The following is a 13,081-nucleotide window of genomic DNA, read 5'->3' as shown; positions in this document are numbered from 1 at the left end:
ACCACATGCCATTTACCCCAGAAACTTCTAATGGCATGGAAAAAGAAGAAAACCCTGTTAAAATGAGGAGTTATGAAACTTAAGCAGGTAAGGGGATCCTTGGTGGGAGGGTTAAAAACAGAAATGATGAATGAACTTTAAAAAACAGTTCCTCACTGTACTCTAAGGGAAGCAGAAGTAGCCTATTATTTTATTTATAATAAACAAAAAGGAAAACATGAAAGTATTTACACAATCCTATGGTCCTCATTATTTCCAAACAACACTCACAGAGAAATACAGAGCTCTAATTGTAGATTTTTTTAAAAATGGAAAAGTTAAAAACCCTTTTGAAAAAGCCAGAGAAAGGAGTGCCTGGGTGGCTCAGTTGGTTAAGCGACTGCCTTCGGCTCAGGTCATGATCCCGGAGTCCCAGGATTGAGTCCCGCATCGGGCTCCCTGCTCAGCGGGGAGTCTGATTCTCCCTCTGACCCTCTTCCCTCTCGTGCTCTCATTCTCTCTCAAATAAATAAATAAAATCTTAAAAAAAAAAAAAAAAGCCAGAGAAAGGAGTGCCTGGGTGGCTAGTCTGTTAAGCATCGGACTCCTGGATCTCAGGGTTGTAAGTTCAGGCCCCATGTTGGGCTCCACCCTGGGTGTGGAGCCTGAATGAATGAATGAATGAATGAACGCCAGAGAAAGGATAGCAATGCAAACTGCAAAAACAGGAGAAAGAATAATGAAGAACAAAAGGTCACAGCAGGAGAAAGCAAACGTAAAATAGACAAAGTGAACAATACCAGAGCTGGTTCCCTGAAAAGGTTAACACAGTGTCAAACCTCTAAGACTGAATTTTTTAAATGGAGAAAGCCCAAGTAGCATTAACAGGAATTAAATAGGTGAAATTAGTATACACTTTAAAGGATGAGAGGAAATTAGAAAGATCTTTATGACAATAAATTTGTCAACTTTTGATGAAATGGCCAGAGTCTTTAAGAAAATAATACATCTTATACAACTGAACAAGAAAATACAAAAAAATTTTAATAGTTCAAGATCTTTCAGAAAATTGACTCTGTAACTGAAAAACTACCCATGAAAGAAAACTTGAGGCCCAGGTAACTCCCCTTGAAAATGCTCTTAAATACGTAGGGAAAAACTAACCAATCTTACAAAAACTCCTTCTGAGAACAGAGAAGTATCAAGTATCACAATTCATGTTAAGAGGCCAGGATAACATTCATCTAAAACCCTTTAAAAAGGATATTAAAAGTATAGACCAATTTCTCTAATAAATGTAGATGCAAAAACCCAAAAGGGACTTATGCAAATCAAGTCCAGTTTAACAGAGAAAGGGTAGTATTATACGACCAAATAGCATTTACTCCAGGAAGGCAAAGTTGTTTTCACATTCAAAATTCAGTCGAGTACTTGACTACAGTAAAAGAATAAAGAAGAAAACCAGGCATTTCAACAAATACAACAAAAGCATTTGATAAACTTCAAATCCCATTCATGGTAAAAACTCAGCTAACTAAGCATTAAAAATACTTTCTTAATATCATGGAGGGTATCTACAGAATGCCTATTTCAGTATCATATATAAAAAGGTGGAAGACTATGATTATCAGTGCAAAAATCTGCAACAAAATACTAACAACAAAAATCCAACAGCACATTGAAAGGATTATACAACATGGCCAAGTGGGATTTATTCCTGGAGTGAAAGGATGATTCAACATATGAAAAATCAATCAGTGTTAATATGCCACATTGACAGAAAGAAGAGGGAAAGACATGATCATCTCAATTGATGCAGAAAACGCCTTTGACAAAATTAACTTAAACAAAAAAATTAAAAAAGCAAAACAAAACTAGGAACAGAAGGAAATTACTTCAACACAATCAAGGCCATCTACGAAAAGCCCGTAACTAAAATCATACTCAATCGTGAAGAAAAACTTTTTCCTCTAAGATCAGGAACAAAACAGAGATGCTAACTTTTATCACTTCTATTCAACACAGTACTAGAAGTCCTAGCCAAAAGCAATTAGACAAGAAATAGAAACAAAAGGCACCCAAATTAGAAAGGAAGTTAAATTATCCCTGTTTCCAGATGACATGATATTATATCCAGAAAACCCTAAAGATTCAGGAGAAAAACAAAAACAAAAACAAAATCCTGGTCGAATAAACAAATTCAGCAGAGTTGCAGGATATAATAATATCAAGACACAAAAATCAGTTGTTTCTACACACCAACAATGAAAAATCCAAAAATAAGGTGAAGAAGACACTCCCATTTACAATAGCTTCAAAAAGGATAAAATACTTAGGAATATATTTAACCAAGGAAGTGAAAGACTTGTACACTGAAAACTACGAAACACTGCCAGAAGAAATTTTAAAGAAGACACAAATCGATGGAAAGACATTCTGTGTTTATGGGATTGGAAGGCTAAGTATTGTCAGGATGTTAGGATGTTATGATCACCATGCAAAGTGATCTACAGATTTATTTTTCTTTAAAGATTTTATTGACTCATTTGACAGAGAGAGAGAGAGAAAGAGCACAAGCAGGGGGAGCGGCAGGCAGAGGGCAGAGGGAGAAGCAGACTCCCCGCTGAGCAAGGAGCTCCATGCGGGCTCAATCCCAGGACCCTGAGATCATGACCTGCACTGAAGGCAGACGCTTAACCTACTGAGCCACCCAGGCACCCTGTGATCTACAGGTTTAATGCAATCCTTATCAAAATCCAAAAAGTATTTTCTGCAGAAATAGAAAATGCCATCCTAAAAATCATATGGGATCCCAAGGGGTCCCAGATAGCCAAAGTAATTGTTTTCTGAATTACATACCCTCCAAATTCCTATGTTGAAGCTCTAACCTCCTCCCACCCCTTCCTCCCTCCACATAGCTCAGAATGTAACTGTATTTGGCTGATTGAGTTAAAAAGAGGCCTTTGGATGGGCCTTAATCCAAGCTGACAGATGTCCTTCTAGGAGGAAATTTAGATACAGAAAGGGACCTCAGGAATGTACCCACAGAGAGGAAAGGCCATGTGAGAACAGACCAAGAATGGGACCATCTGAAAGCGGAGAAGAGAGGCCACTTAAGAAAACAAACCTGCAGACACCATGACCTTAAACTTTTTGCTTGTGTTCCTTATGCTTTTGGTATTATATCCAGGAAATATTTGACAAACCAATGTGATGAAACTTTTCCCGTTTTCTTCTAAGACTTTTATAGTTTAAGGTCTTACATTGAGGTCTTTGATTCACTTTAAATCATTTTTGTATTTTTTTTCCACTCGTTAGCCTTGATTGAACCTCCTTCCACGTGGCTTCAAGCTACCAGGACACAAGACCCCCAGTGCTTAATCTTCTCCCCAGCTCTTCTGATGGAGAATTTGGCCTTCATGATGGCGGGCTGTTTTAGAAGCTCTCCCTTCCCCAAAACTTTGTAGTAGCCTGATCGCACCACATCAGTGATAGGAGCAGCTCCGGGCTTATTTCTGGAGGTATTTACCCACATATGCTTGCTGACCCAGGTCCACAGTTTATCAAGGTTGACAGTTGGCCAGGAGCTCATGTTCCTCCTTACGTGGTAATGCCTCATACCAACTTTTCCAAAGCAAACTGGGTGGTGTTTGTCAAAGCTGGTCCTGTGGCGATGCACACCACCACCATGACCCCAGCAAAAATTGATAAATAGGACATCAACTTAAAAACTTCTGTGCATCAAAAGACACAATCAACATAATGAAAAGAAAACCTACAGCATGGAAGAAAATATTTGCAAATCATACCTCTTATAAGGGGTTACTATCTAGAATATTAAAGCACCTCCAACTTCACAAAAAAACCGAATAACTCGATGAAAAAAATAGACAAAGGATCTCCATATTTCTCCAAAGATACACAAAATGGCCAATGACAATCTGAAAAGATGGTCACTATCACTTAGCAAAATGCAAGTCAAAACCCAAATGAGCCACCACCGCCTCACACCCATTAGGAAGACCACTAAGAAAAAAAATAGAAGTCAAGTGTTGGTGAGGATATGGAGAAATCAAAACCCCTGGGCAAATGGTGAGAATGTAAAATGGCGCAGCCTCCAGGAAAAATATTATGGTGGTTTCTCAAAAAATTAAGAATAGAATTGCCATATGATACGGCAATTCCGCTTCTGGATATAAACCCAAAAGAATTGAAAACAGGGTCTCAAAGAGGTATTTGTAGTACACTGATTTTCAGAGTAGCATTATTCTCAAGAGCAAAAAAGATGGAAGCAATCCAAATAAAGACAATGTAGGACATACACACAAAGGAATATTATTCAGCCTTAAAAAGGAAGGAATTCTGACGCATGCCACAACACGGATGAATCTTGAGGGCATTATGCTAAGTGAAATAAGCCAGTCACAAAGAGACAACTATGTATCATTTCACTTACAAGAGTTACCTAGAGTAATCAAATTTATAGAAACAAAGTAGGATGGTAGGTGCCAAGGGCTGGGTGGAAGGGAAAACGGGAAGTTAATGGGTATAGAGTTTCAGTTCTGCAAGACCAAAACGTTCTGGAGGTTAATTACATAACAACTGTGAATATATTTCACCTTCAGCAAATGAGCCTTGCAATATAATCACTGTTAAATAAGAATATCAAAGGACATATAGATCAGGATGGATACTGAATTTCCATGTATTTCCTGAATTCTTTTAAAAAATGGTGACAATGACATAATTTGCAGACTGACATGAAATCTAATATTTTTGTTTGAAACTCATAATGGATCAGGGCTTTTTTTGAAATTAAGATTTTTAACAGGTAGGACGACAAGGTGGGAATAGAGCTCACCGTTGTCCATCCTGGGAGTCTATCCTCGCGGCTGTCTGGTTATTTGTTCACCAAACCATCTTTCCTTCCTTCCTGGGCACAGAGCTGGACTCAGTTGCCTAGCCCACACTGCAGTTAGGTACGGTCACAACTGTTCTCTGGGCAATGCCATCTCCAGGTCTGATCCATAAAACGCTCCCATGCGCTACCGTTCATCCTCTGAGGAAGGGCCTAGAGAGCGCAGAGATGGGGTGAGAGCCCCTGGGGGAGGCTGCCAGGCTAGTGATATATACACCAGACCACTGCTTCAGCGAGAAATTCTTATTGTGGTAAGCCCTTAAAATGATGTATTTTTTTAAAATATAAAGTTTAAAAGAAAATATTTAACTAAGCAGTAAAAATTGTTAATCATGGTTGCCCACTAAACATTTTTAGTCCGCGTTATGTAGGGATGGACACCAATCACAAAACAAACATCCTGCTTAGCAGTGGAGGTTCATTACTTTCACGTGGAGTATCTTCCTAGACCCAGTCTTCACCGAGTTGGGGACCCATGACTGCTCCTGGCTTTGTGAGCAGTCACATCCTGCCTATCTATTTGCTCATGTGAACACTCTACTTTAGGTGTACAAACCAGCCTTCATCAATATTATATGCAAAGACACCATACACTATGATCGTGCCATTCAAGATGGGATTAGCTGGATTCTTTACATGGTGAATTCATCTCAAGAACCCTCTAGAAAGATTCTGAACTTCTGAAAAAATGCATGGAATATTCTGATAAAAAATTTCATCAGTACCTTCTCAAACTAGATATACAGCAGCTGGTAATGGATTAAACATATACATGCACACACACTTTTTTCCCACCACGTTGTAAACATAACACAATGAGAAGGACAATATGTGTTTCAGACAATATAAAGCGAAAGTCGGCTGGAAAGAATCTAACGAGATTTTGGCCAGGAATTAATTCTAAGCATCCAACTCTATAAGCGTAGGTAGTGGTCCATCGCTGACTATAATATGGATCTTGTAAGTTCACACTCGGTGTCTACCTCTGAGCCACTGGCATCCCCGGTAAAAAGAAGCTGAAAAAAAGCTATGACCAAAGGCTGCTGGGGGCTTCACATACACCAGCAGGTTTACCAAGGAAGGTAGAAAGACAGAATGAGTCAGTAAGAGTGACTGAGTACACAGAATAAACGGTTACCAATTTCTCCCAGAGGATTTGGCTTCATTAATACAAATAAATCTATTGGATTTATCATCCCTTGTATTTCACTGAAAAAAAAAATGAGTTGACCCATATGAAAGCATTAATATAAATGGAGAAAATATGGCAAAATTGGCAAGAGTGATGAATGACCCGTTTGGGAAACACTATCCTAAGTGCTATAAATAATCAAATCATCTCTCAGATAAAAGCACTGGAGTGAATATTTAAATAATTAAATGATTCTGGGACTCTGAAGAGAAAAAGAGACTTAACATTTGTTTTAAATTTTGGATTGCTGCTGGAAGACTCACTTTTCTTGATGATTTAGCTTAATTCCTGGCTGAAATGTTTTCAGTTAATTTTTTTTTTACTTCCACATTTTTATGGTCTCAACCAACTGCAGTTTGGGCATTCTGAACTCAGGACCTGAAACACGTAGGTTTGCAGGTTTTAACTTTCTTATTTTTCAATAATGAGCAAAATGTAAGCCTCAGCATCTACATATAAGGTGCCATCTGTTCATAAGATTACATTTATATAAATATATTGAACATGGATATAGAGTTAAGTTACATGTGCAAAAAATCCCAAGGTTTCAAGATTAGTTACTACCTATTATGACCTGAAATATTAATATACATTTGTATATGTATATAAATCTAGTCACACAAATACTCAAGCACAAACTTGATTTCTAACTGCTACCTAAAAACATAGGCTGGTATTTAACACTAGCAAATAACATCAAGTTACTATATTATATTACATAGTGTGTGACAACAGGATTAAAAAACCTTTCATGGAATAAAATAATAAATCATATGCATTTCCTTGAGCAGAACATGACCAATTATAACTCATTATGAAATTAAAACTCAAGCGAAATAACCGGGATGAGAAGAAGGTTTGGTTAAACTATAGATCATAAATACCATGAAGAAATCGAGTCATTGCCTCCAGGGAAGCAAAGCCATGTGCTGCAAAGCTTGGTGACCTCAGCATCAGAAATGGGTCCTGTTCCTAGATAAAGCGTAACTGGCCAGCATATTCAGCAAGTCAGAAATTCTTTGAGTCCCAGTTGCCAAATTTTTAAATGGGGAAAATGAACGAGCCAATCTCTGAGAAAACTGAAACACCTCTTAACAGTTTACACTCCTCTGAAAAATGGAGAAACCTCAACCAGCAACAAGCCATAAATCAAAAATGACAAAGGTGGGGGGATACAATGTGTTCTTGATATTCTACCCACAAACATCGCATTCTGACTCAACTGACTACTGAGTGGGATACATAAAGTCATTGCTCATCACTTTCTATGCTTTGAGTATCCACACACTCCAAATATTTTTAGTGGTATCTTTATTTCATTCCAAGTATTTGATTTTTTTCTGTCCTCCACCCCTCCCGTAGGCCCAGGCTTCTTGTCTTCTGTTACCTGCATGAAGTTATATTTAAGTTAATAGATACTTACTGAATGGCCAGTATGTCCAGGAAGGGAAATTCCTCACTTCCTGTGAAGAGGTAGGAAATAGTAGAGGAACAAAGTTCTTTTCCCATGTGAAGTCGACCTATGGGTCAGAGAAAGAGGTCAAACATTGTAAGGATGCTTTGCAAAATATAAGAGCAAAATTAAAATAGCAATAAAGAAACAGGCATTATTCACTCCATCTCTTATTAGTCTATCTTTGTCATTTCTAAACATTATCCTACACATATACATCAACTTACTAGGAGACCCTGGGTCAGGCAGTGGTTCAATGTGCAAGTGTCAAATCTATCCATTTGGTTTCCTTGTTTCCCCCACCAAAAAGAGTGTCTCTAAAACTAACATCTGACAAAAGCTATTTCTATTTAAATAGAACTACCAGTTTTATTATTGCAAAGCAAAATAATGTCTAATGCCGTAACCCAATGACAAGTGAACATTTACACTCTAATAAGCTATCTTGTGGTGTCTCTGAGAATTACTCTATATTCAGTGCAATAGTACATCGCTCAGATTTGAGGTTGATCAAGCTACACTTGACTCTCAGCATTTCTTGAATGTATACTTTGAATCTGATCTGATTAAAACCTTTAGTCAGCTGCCACAGATCTGAGCTGTGCCTCACTTCTCAAGCGTTGTCTTGCCTATCTGAGGGCCTAGATGCACAAAGGAGTTAGGGCAGACCCAATCCTACCTTCAAGAAGTTCCAGGAATGAACTTCCAGGGAAGATGGTGGTGTGGGAGGACCCTAAGCTCACATGATCCCACGGACACAACTAGATAACAGCCAGGTCAGTATAAATAACCCAGAAAATAACCCAGAGACTGAAAGGCCAGACCCTCCACAGCCAAATGTAGAGAAGAGGACACGCTGAAGAGGGTAGGAAGGGCAGAGACAAGGTTCGGTGCTAAACAGAACTGCAGGACTGTCTACAGGAGGGAGGGACACCACGACACCACGGGTGTAGAGAGGGGAGGGCAGCAGATTCTCAACCCAGGGAGCCTGCATGGGAAAGATGAATCCCCATAATGTTTGGCTTTGAAAACGAAGGGGCCAAATTTCTCGAGTTCCTACAATCAGCAGGGCCTAATATCCAGAACTTTAAAAATCAGCAGGCTCCGTTCCAGGAAAGCAGAGGGTGGAATTCCTATCCTTAAACAGACAGCACAGCAAACAGCCCCATGGAAAGATAGCATAGAAGCAGCAGTCTGAAAAATTCCTGGGGCATATAGGACACAGATTAGTTTACTAACCTCAGAGCATGTGCTGCAGGACCCGGGATCTTTGGGAGACTTCTCCAGAAAAAAAGGAGTTGGCAGGTGCCCTTTCCCTCCCCTGCACCCGTCTAGACACATGAACACCTGCGAGAACCAGCATAGTGGCAACACTCTTTACCTAACTTGCTAAATCCATGCCCCACCCCCATGTTCTCCTGTGGACACACCCACCCCCAGCCAGATGCGGAAAGGTCCCCTCCTGCAGCAGACCCACACAAGCCTTGCTAACACCACAAGCCCACCCTCTACTCCCCTCCACCTGCCACACTTCTGCAGATCCACTCCCTCCACCTGACCTGCCTCAGTCCCTTCCCTCAAAGGACCAGTGCAGACCTTACTGGTACCACATGCTCCAACACCATGTTCTTCCACCAATGAACCCCCTCCATTTACTCCTGTCTAGAGCCCATACGAAAAAGTGCCACAAGCCTGGCAGTGTGCCAGCAGCCCTGACAGGGGCCAGCACCACTCCAAAGTGACCCGTGCCCAAGGAAGAGAAGATAACCACACACACCGGTCTGACTGCAGCCCCAGAAGTAGGCTGTGGGCAGACATCTGGTCTGACTGGCATGCCCCATTCAACAGTGAACACTTCTCAGGGAACAAGACAGGGAAAGCACCCAGCAGTTCAGTGCTACTCTATCTCTGATGAATACCTGGTCTGACTCAACTTAGGCCCAAAGTGACCCATTGGCCCACTAACACAGGGACCAAACCCTGCCCACAACAGGCAGAGAATCATTGCAGATGATTGAAGCATCAGGTTCTGGGGGAGAACAGGGAACTCTGCACTGCAGGACATACAGGCCCTCTTCTTCATAAGGCCACTACTTTCAAGAGTAGGAGACATAGCTGACTTTCCTTACACAGAGAAGCAAACACAGAGTTAGACAAAATGAGGAGGCAAAGGAGTATGTCCCAAGTGAAAGATGACAGCAAGGGAGCTAAACAAAATGGAGATAAGTAATATGCCTGACAGAGAATTTAAAGTAAGGTCATAAAGATACTCACTAGACTTAAGGCTGTAGAACTTCAGTGAGACCTTAAAGAGAGAAAACAAAAAAGAACCAATCAGAGATAAACTCAGTAGCTGAAATGAGTAATACACCAGATGAAACACGTAGTAGACTGGAGGAAGCAGAAGAACCGACCAGTGACCCGGAGGATAGAGTGATGGAAAACAATCGAAGCTGAACAGAAGAGAGAGAAAAAATAATAATAAAAAATGAAAACAGACTCAAGGAACTCAGCAACACCACCAAGCATAAGTGTAGTAACATTTGTATTATAGGGATTTCAGAAGGAAAAAAGAGAGAAAAGGGGGTGGAAAATTTAGTTGAAGTACTAATAGCTGAAAACTTCCAAATTTAGGGAAGGAAACAGAAATCCAGATCCAGGAGGTACAGAGAGCCCCCAACAAAATTAACCCAAGGAGGTCTACACCAAGACACATAGTAATTAAAATGGCCAGAAGTAGTAATAAAGGGAAAAATTTTAAAGTAGCACGAGAAAAGAAAGCAGTTACATACAAGGAAAACCCCATAAGGCTATCAGTTGATTTTTCAGCAGAAATTTTGCAGGCCAGAAGAGAGTGGCATGATATACTCAAAGCAACGAAAGTAAAAAACCTGCCCCCAAGAATAGTGTATCTAGTAAGACTATCATTCAGAATAGAAGGAGATAAAGAGTTTCCCAGACAAACAAAAGTTAAAGGAATTCATCACCACTAAATCAGCTCTACAAGAAATGTTAAAGGGGACTCTGAGTGAAAGGGGAAGACCGTAAGTTGGAGTAAGGAAAGCAGGAAGGACAAAGCAGTAAAATCAATACACAAAAATCAAAAGATTCACAAAATAATTCACAAAATAAAAGGAGGTAAAGTATGACACCAATACCTAAAATGTGGGAGGGGAGAGAAGTAAAAATATGGGTTCAAACCTAAGTGACCTTCAACTTAATATAGACTACTACATGCATATTATATACAAACCTAATTGTAACCATAAATCAAAACCCGGTAATAGAGCTGCAAAAAACAAACAAAGAGAAAGAGAGAGAGAGAAAGGAATCCAAGTCGATCACTAAATAAGGCTAGCAAGCCATGAGAGAAGAGTTTAAGAGAAGAACAACAAACAACAAATTGGCAGCAAGTACATACCTATCAATAATTACTTTGGATGTAATGGACTAAATGCTCCAATCAAAAGACACAGGGTGATGGAATGGATAAAAAAAACAAGACCCATAAAAATGCTGCCTACAGGGGACTCATTTCAGACCTAAAGACACCTGCAGATTGAAAGTGAAGGGACGGGGAAACATTTATCATGCAAATGGATGTGAAAAGAAGGTCAGGGGGCACCTGGGTGGCTCAGTCATTAAGAGTTTGCCCTCAGCTCAGGTCATGATCCTAGGGTCCTGGGATCGAGCCCTACATCGGGCTCCCTGCTCAGTGGGGAGTTTGCTTCACCCTCTCCCTCTGCCCCTCCCCCCACGCATGCGCACGCTCTCTCTCTCTCTCGATCTCAAATTAAAAAAAAAAGTCAGGGTAGCAATTCTTAGACTTTAAAACACAGTAACAAGAGACAAAGATGGGCACTATATAATAATAAAGGGAACAATCCAACAAGAGGATATAACAATTGTCAATGTTTGGACCTAACAAGGGAGCACCCCAATATATAAAGCAGCTGTTATAAAATAATAAATAGTAATACAATAATAGTAGGGGACTTTAACACCACACTCACATCAATGGACAGATCATCCAAACAGAAAATCAACAAGGAAACAATGGCTTTGAATGACAAATCGGACCAGATGGATTTAACAGATATATTCAGAACATTCCACCCTAAAATAGCAGGATACACATTCTTTTCAAGTGCACATGGTATATTCTCCAGAATGGATCATACTAGGCCACGAAACAAGTCTCAAAAATTCAAAAAGATTGAAGTCATACCATGCATTTTTTTTGACAACTTTAAGACACCAAAAATTAACCACAGGGAAAAATCTAGAAAGAACACAAATATATGGAGGTTAAATAACATGCTACTAAACAATAAATGGGTCAACTGAGAAATCAAAGACAAAATCAAAACATACATGGAGACAAACTAAAAAGAAAATATAACGGTGCAAAATCTTTGGGATGCAGCAAAAGTTGTTCTAAGAGGGAAGTTTATAGCAACAGAGGGAAGTTTATAGACCTATGTCAAGAAGCAAAAAAAAACCTCAACTTAACCTTGCACCTAAAGGAGCTAGAAAAAGAACAAACAAAACCCCAAACCAGTAGAAGGAAAAAGTTAAAAAGATTAGAGCAGAAATAAACTAAATAGAAACAAACAAACAAAAAAAAATAGAAAAGATCAATGAAACCACAAGTTGGTTCTTGGAAAAGATCAACAGAATTGAAAAAAGAAAGAAAAGAAAGGATTCAAATGAACAAAATCAGAAATGATAGAGAAAAATAACACCACCACAGAAATACAAAGGATTATGAGTATTATAATGAAAAATTATATGCCAACAAATTGGACAACCTAAGAAGAAACAGATAAAACATAAAACCTACCAAAACTGAACCAGGAAGAAATACAAAATTTGAACAGAACAATTACCAGAAATGACACTGAATCAGTCATCAAAAAATTCCCAACAAAAGCCCAGGACCAGTTTCATAGGTAAATTCTACCAAATATTTAAAGAGTTAATAGCTATTCTCAAACTTTTCCAAAAAATAAAAGAGGAAGGAAAGCTTCCAAATTTATTCTATGAGTCCAGCATTACCCTGATAACAAAATCAGATAAAGACACTACATAGAAAGAGAACTACAGATGGGTTAGCCTGGTGATGGGTATTAAAGAGGGCACGTTCTGCATGAAGCACTGGGTGTTATGCACAAACAATGAATCATGGAACACTACATCAAAAACTAATGATGTAATGTATAGTGATTAACATAACAATAAAAAATTAAAAAAAAAAGAAAGAGAACTACAGGCCAATATCTCTGAGGAACATGGATGTAAGATTCCTCAACAAAATATTGGCAAACCAAATCCAAGAATACATTTAAGAAAATCATTCACCATGATCAAGTGGAGTTTATTCTTGAGATGCAAGCATGGTTCAATATTTGCAAAGTGATCAACATGATAAATCACATCAACAAGAGAAAGGATAAAAACCATATGATCATTACAACAGATAGTATAACATCCATTCATGATATAAACCCCCAAAACAAAGGTTTACAGGGAACATACT

Source organism: Eumetopias jubatus, unplaced genomic scaffold (assembly GCF_037043125.1).
Source record: "Eumetopias jubatus isolate StellerSeaLion01/CBP00866 unplaced genomic scaffold, mEumJub1_p1.0 scaffold_2, whole genome shotgun sequence".
Taxonomy (NCBI): Eukaryota; Metazoa; Chordata; class Mammalia; order Carnivora; family Otariidae; genus Eumetopias; species Eumetopias jubatus.
This window is presented reverse-complemented; position numbering follows the sequence as displayed.